A 7,500-nucleotide genomic window follows, 5' to 3' on the forward strand; every position below is an offset into this window, starting at 1 on the left:
GACTTTTTAAGAGGAAGCATTATTTATATTACTATAGAAATACGCGAGCATGAAAAGTAATATGATTAATCTTAAACATGGAAAAGTAAAGGACTAGTTGTTATAACTGGAAAAGAAAAGGACAAGATATTCTAGTAAAAAATATAATACATTTATAACTTAAAATATAGCAGCATTAAGAATTGAGTATATATTGTTACAAATTGGTTTTAAAAGAAAAAAATTCTCATGTTGCAATATTTTTAATTATAAATTTATTATATTTTTTACTAGAATATCTTGTCCTTTTCTTTTCCAGTTTTTACAACTAGTCCTTTACTTTTCCATGCTTAAGCTTATCCATATTAATTTTCATGCTCGCATTTTTCTATAATAATCCCTGATTTTTTAAGGCGTTAATAAATTCACTTGTTCTTGGTTTAATGTCAAACTTATATTTTCCCCGATAAGCACATGTATTAAGAATGTATGCCACTCGTCTTCTTTCAATAAAATCCCCTCAATTATCTCCCTTTCATGTTTTCATTATCTGTGTTTCATTGTTACTCCTTTTTTCTAGACAGCAGTGAATTTGTAGTAACAGTAGTCGCCGAAGCGGCGTGGTTGCTATGGAAACCAGTCATAAAAAGCGTCGATCACCTCCTTACATACTTTTACGATTTTGAACACCAGAAAATTCACCATAACTTTTGTTTTACTGAACGAAAATTGAATTTTTTTTTACAATATAGCTGTAATAATTGTTTGAAATTTGGTCGAAAAGTAAGTGAGCGTTGAAACTTTAAATGGCTAAAAATAATATTGGGGCACTCACGCCAAATATTGGACCATCTCAAAGCAATGAGACTTTTTAAAAATTTTATCGCGGCATTAAAGTAAATAAATAGTAGGTAATTTATTCAATCATAATCTCCAATATTATACTACCTCCGGTCGGAAATAGTTGGTGCAGAATTAAAACTGTCCGCGTTTTAGGTTTTGTCACGCACCATTTCAATGTCTTAAGGGTAACTGGTAGTACTTTAGAGCGTGCTTAATTGAAAAAGAACAGTTTTCGTTCTAAAAGTCATTTAGAGTTTAATCTATGCACATTAATTTGTTGACTGTTATATAATCTATTTTTAAAAATACCCCCAGTGGCTATATAAATATGGAAAATGTAGTTGATGCCAATGTGGAAGGTAAAAACAGAAGTGATAAGAGAGAATTGACAAATTCAAGACGAACAGCAGTTCTGCAAGCGCTGTTACAAAGGTCTAAAGAGCGCATCCTAGAATGAGGTGCAATCAAAGATGTTGCCACAAAATTCGGTATAGGAAGAAATACTGTAGGCAGAATTTGGTCACGAGCACTAGACATTTCGTCCGATATATCGGTGCCAATGGATTCTTTGAGCCGTAAGTTTCTCTGTGGCCGAAAAACGAAGGACTCTAGTTCACAGTTGGAAAAAATAAACACCATTCCTTTGAGAAAAAGAACCACTTTGAGGTCTACTGTTCAAGCATGTCGAATACCTAAGACAACGTTGATGGCAAGGATGAAAGATGGCGAAATTCTGGCACATTCAAATGCTGTAAAACCGCTTCTCACGATAGAAAACATGAAATGTCGCGTTGATTTTTGCCGTTCATAGTTGGATTTAAATCGAAGAACTTTTAGAGAAATGTTTGACGTCATACATATTTATGAGAAATTGTTTCAAATGACGCAAAATGCAAGGAAATTTTATTGAAGCAAAGATGAACATGACCCTTTAAGAACCACTAAAAGCAAGCGTTTCATTAAAAAGGTAATGTTTCTTGCTGCCGTGGCTCGACCCCGTTGGGATCCACATCGCAAATGTTACTTTGACGGGAAGATTGGAATTTGGCCATTTGTCAAACAAGAGGCGGCTAAACGTAACAGCAGAAACAGGCCTGCTGGAACAATGGTAACTAAAGTAATGGATACAATCTCGAAAATTCAGATTCGTGAATTCCTTGTTGAAAAGGTCCTTGTTTCCACACGGAACAAATGGCCAAGTGGATCCTTGCACAACGAATCATAACTCAACAAGACAATGCTAAGCCACGCGTACATCCAACGGACTCGGTGTTCAAACAAAAATAGGAGAGATTAGGTCTGAACATTGAACTGGTTAACCAGCCTGAAAACAGCCCGGATCTGAATGTGCTTAACCTAGGTTACTTCAATACAATACAATCCATTCAACACCAAAAGGCCCCCAAAGAAAATTGAAATACAGTTGAAACCAGCTTTCACGAATTAGAAAGATCTAAGTTGAATAGCATTTTCCTGACATTACAGGAGATAATGGAACAAATAATTTTGGTTGATGGTGGCAACAATTACAGGCTTCAGCATATGTCAAAAGCACAGCTAGAAAGAAAAGGAAAACTTCCCACTTCAATTTTGATATCAAAAGAATTGAAAAGTAAATCAACACAATTGAATAAATAGTTAGATGTTACAGCTTTTTGCATTATTTTTTGTATATTTATTTAATCATACATTGTAAGAATGTACGTACAATCAATTGTCAATTTAATTAAGTATAATTATTTGATTAACCTGTATTTTCTTTCAAAAGTACTGCCTTATAAAATTTGAAATTGTATGCACCAAGTATTTCCGGCCAAACTGAAAATTCTTGTCCGCCAACTATTTCCGACCGGAGGTAGTATATAAAAGGAACTTTGTGTGTGGCTGTGTATATGTGAGTTCGTTTCCTATGGACTCTTAAACGGTTCGGCAGATTTTTTTTAGGTTATTTTATACGAAGATACTTTATGTGCGTGACAGTATTATTAGATAGGTTTTGAATCGGAATGTGTTGAATAAGTATCGATTATCGATGATCGAAATAATCCAGTGAAAGAAGGAACAAGCAAATTTGACCAAAGGTAACACCTTACATAGCCTAACATCACAAATGCATTGGAGAAGTTTAATAACCGCACAAGCCGAAAGGCGCGACATATAAAACTAATAGTAAGTTATGTGATATGACAGTGGCGCGTTCGAAATAAATGTTTATTGTATAGCGTAATTAAAACATGATACATGATTTTGCCTTTGAAACTTAAATTAAAACCATTATCATCGCACAAGCAGTAAGGCCAGGTATAAGAAAGAAAACTACTTACACCTGAAAGTATCCTGTACCTCTATAAGGCCACCATTGTCCCATGTATAGAGTACCGTTGTCACATTTGGGCTGAAGCTTCTGCTACTTGTCTCTCACTCCTTCACAGGGTTCAAAAGAGAATCGCCAACCTGATAAGTTCTGAACTGTCATTAGGCTTCAGTCTCTGTCCCATCGACGAAATGTTGCATCCCTCTGCCTATTCTACAAGTATTTTAATGGTGAATGCTCTGACGAACTACAAGTACTTGCACCCCCTCGACGTGAATACCCCCGACAAACCCGATAAGCAGCTTAATCCCACCCTTTCACAGTAGAGATCCCTAGGTGTGAGAAAGCCTTCTACTCCAATAGTTTCTTCCTCAGAACTGCTAGACTTTGGAACTCTCTTCCGGGATTCTGCTTTCCCAACTGTACTGACATGCAGAAGTTCAAGTGTAATGTGAACAGGCATCTTCCTACTCATCTCCCTTCATAATACCCCTCCAACTTATGTCCCTAATAGTAGTCCCCTACTTCAAAGTGGCACTGTTCTTTGTTTGGGGTGAAAATTGAATTAAATGTATATATATATATATATATATAATTAACAGTGTGTTCTTTGATATGACGGGCGCGCGTTCAAAATGAATAATTCTGTTTAGAACGCAATAAAAGCAAGGTACTTTTACATTTTAAACGTTAATTCAAGTCATTATATATAAAAATAATTTTATAAAATCAACAGTAGGTGCTATACAGTGCAATGTAGACTACAATATATTGTGGACTAAGACACTGTTAGGAGGCATTTTAAGTGCACCGCGATGGGTCCCCAATTGGAGCAGGCAATCAATCGATTTGATTGAAAAACTGGGCGATTTCCTCGATTTTGCTGACAATAAAAATATGTAAGCGTGAAACATTTGTGTATTTTCATTCAATCCCGGGCAATGTCCGGTCTCCTTACTGGTTTGGGATAAAGGAAGTGATTTTTATTGTTAGATGTTGTTAATTTTTTTTTTTTTTTTTTTTTTTTTGTCTTTCAAATTTTCTTTTTTTTCTCATCTGATGTGATACTCTTGCTTTATTAGTTGTCAAAAAAGTAAAGCCAAGATAGGCAAACATCAAATATCTCTCAAGTGGCAAACGGAACGTGGGTTTATTTTAAGGGAATTCGTGACGATCCATCGCTTGTGCGGTGAGTATGAAAATACACGAATAAAACACATAATTCTGTTTTTAATGCTATGACACGTAATTAGGGACACGTTTGGCCGGGATATAAAAAGTAACCTAAATCCTTATAATGTTGATTTGAAAACGGTAACACGGTGACCTTAAACATGGATCGGATACCCAGTATACATCGACTCCTACTAAAAAGATAAGTTGGTTGGTTGTTTTTGTTTTACGGCATATCAACCCTTTTCACGTTATTTAATGTCGAATCCAGTGATTTTGAAGAACATTTTTTTTAATAGAGTATATTTGTTTGTCGTTGTTGTTTTTTTTTTAAGTTGGTAACCCATAGTTGGGACCCTAACAGGAACTACCAGTCCGAGTCAGAGTGGACCTGGGAACAATGGCAATTAAAAGGTGGCTCCACACTCCCCAAAGCCCGCAAAGTGGGGCCTCACCATCGAATATAGTTTAAGGTCAGGTCCAGGACCTAAAAACATAAGGTAAATAACTGAATGGATACTCAATAAAGATAGAAATGTTTTCATTTTAATTAATCTATATACTAACTAGCTGGCCACCCGGCACTGCCCAGTTGTATAATAAGCTTAAATAAGATAATGCAGATTTCGTATTTATTATTATTATTATTATTATTATTATTATTATTAGTATTATTAGTATTATTATTATAATATATATATATATATATATATATATATATATATATATATATATATACTAGACTACCCGTGACCCATTGGGTCAGTATGTTATATAAGCTATGGAATTCATGTATGAGCGTGAATTTTGTGACGTAAAGAAAATAGGGGTTTCTTTTGACATAACAGAAACATTTCTATGAAAGTATATTAAAATGAAAAAAGAATATAGATAGATTTCTATTAGTCGTTCTGTTTATTATAATTGATTATTTAAAAAAAAATTGAAATATCTGCTTCTTTTTTACATCATTCATTTCTGTATTACGTTTAACTTATTTTAAACCCCACTCTTCCCATATTAAATAATAATTTCGAAATAATAACGTTAATATTTCAGCGTCCCAATTGTTATTTTTTTTCGCGTTTAAATTATCCAAATAAACAATTGTTAATACTGTCTGCTTTTTTCTTTTACATCGTTCATTTCTGTATTACGTTTAACTTATCTTAAACCCCACTCTTCCCATATTAAATAATAATTTCGAAATAATAACGTTAATAGTTCATGCGCAACCGGATCTCATAAACCGGAAAGTGGGTTACATACATTGTTACAAGATCATTTCAATTTTATAATTATATAGATTGGGCCCAATATATAGTAATGATTTAAAAAGTTAATAAATAACTTGTGCGCCACCACCGAGAATCAAAACCAAAACGTTTAGCTTACGATTTACTTTTTCCTTTAGCGTTAACACCTGAGCTATGACCATATGCTTGCTTCCAGGCTAAAAATTAAAACATGAACCAATCGCTATTACGTTACGTATGCATATCCGAAATGCCGTCGTTCGACCATCACCTACCAAATTCTATTTCTTTAAATTTCATACTTTTTCATCGATTTCCCTCGCTAAATCCCAAATATAAAGTTTTGCATGGGCTCGAATATCCTATAAATGAAGTTTCATGTCTGTAGACCAAAATCTGATAGGGGAGTTTGATAGGCAATTTTTTTAAACAAATGTATATACGCATACATAAATATGTATATAGAAAGAAGTGTGTTTTTACTATTAGATTTTACGCAAATATTATGCAAGTATAAATCATGTAGAATACCTGCATGAATATAATTACACGTAATAGTTAACTAAAGATGATCATCCCATCAGAAAATCGAAAAAAAAAACTAATAGGGAATTAATTAAAATGAATGTTTAAAAGAATATGCAAATTAGCTAGATCTTTTGCAGATGAATGTAATTCGACAATGCATATATAACAAAGTTGTATTTTCTTTTTAAATAGATAGAAAATATTTTTTAATATGAATATCAATACACAAAAAAACAAAAATGCATAGGAGTAAGGATATTGGACGCACGTGTGCCCGGCTTGCTTCAAAACAAAGTTAATTGCGGTCTAATCTATATCATAATAATAAATATAAAAAATTGGGAAAAATAATCCCTTCTGCAAATTTAATTTTTATAGATAAAAAAGAGGGAGTTCAAGCTAATTAACTTACGAGAAAAAAATAAAGGAGAGGATTTCTTTTACTTTTAATAGACATAAAACATATTCCTTTGTTCTAAGTAATTTGTTGACTGAAATATAAATGAACCTATGGGCATACAGGTGCTTAATTTACAGATTTAGGGGAAAGAAATTGGGAGATAGAAGAGGAAAAGAGCGTAAGAATGTGTGCGTGAGAGATTAAAAAAAAGGGGTACGTTATTATTTTTTGAATTTTAACTTTTCTCGATTTTTTTTTTTTTTTTTGGTAAAATTTTATTCCCAAATTTGTTTTGGAAGTATGATTTAACTCACGTATTTCTTTTTCTTTTAAGAAGTTTTGTTTCCTGCGCTACAACGTGTGACAACGGTGAGAAATTAAACGTTGTTGCTACAAAAATGAAACTAATACTCTCTCGAGCAGTATGGTACATTTCTGCTATTTAATTCTAAATATGCCTTGCTAAAAAATGCAAACGATTATGATGATGATGATGATGATGATGATGATGATGATGATGATGACGACGACAACGACGAAGACGATGATGATCACCACCACCACCACCACCACCACCACCACCACCACCACCACCATCATCATCATCATCATCATCATCATCATCATCATCTCTTATCGCAATAGAAATTAACCCATCGCATGGCAGTGCTGTTTGCCTCCTTAAGGTCTTGGTTTGAGCAATTAGCACCCAATCGGCAGTTTTCCCTAAGGTGGTGCATCGTTTGTACCTCTCCACGTGGATATAAAGGTGAGGCGTTTAGGCTCCACTTGTGGAGATTGTCTTTTGTTTTGCCTACTTTGGCTCTGGCTCTATTTAGAGTCACCCAGTTTTTTCTACCGAGGTTTGAACCCTGAAGGAATGTGTTTCTTTTGGGTCTGTTAGGGCTTCATTTCTATTCCTGCTGTTATAGTCTCGCCATCGTTCCATCCTATAGGAGGCAGCTTGGAACATCATCATCAATTACACATCGCTTTTTGTTTTTCTT

Source organism: Euprymna scolopes, chromosome 29 (assembly GCF_053919585.1).
Source record: "Euprymna scolopes isolate OS-2025 chromosome 29, ASM5391958v1, whole genome shotgun sequence".
Lineage (NCBI taxonomy): Eukaryota > Metazoa > Mollusca > Cephalopoda > Sepiida > Sepiolidae > Euprymna > Euprymna scolopes.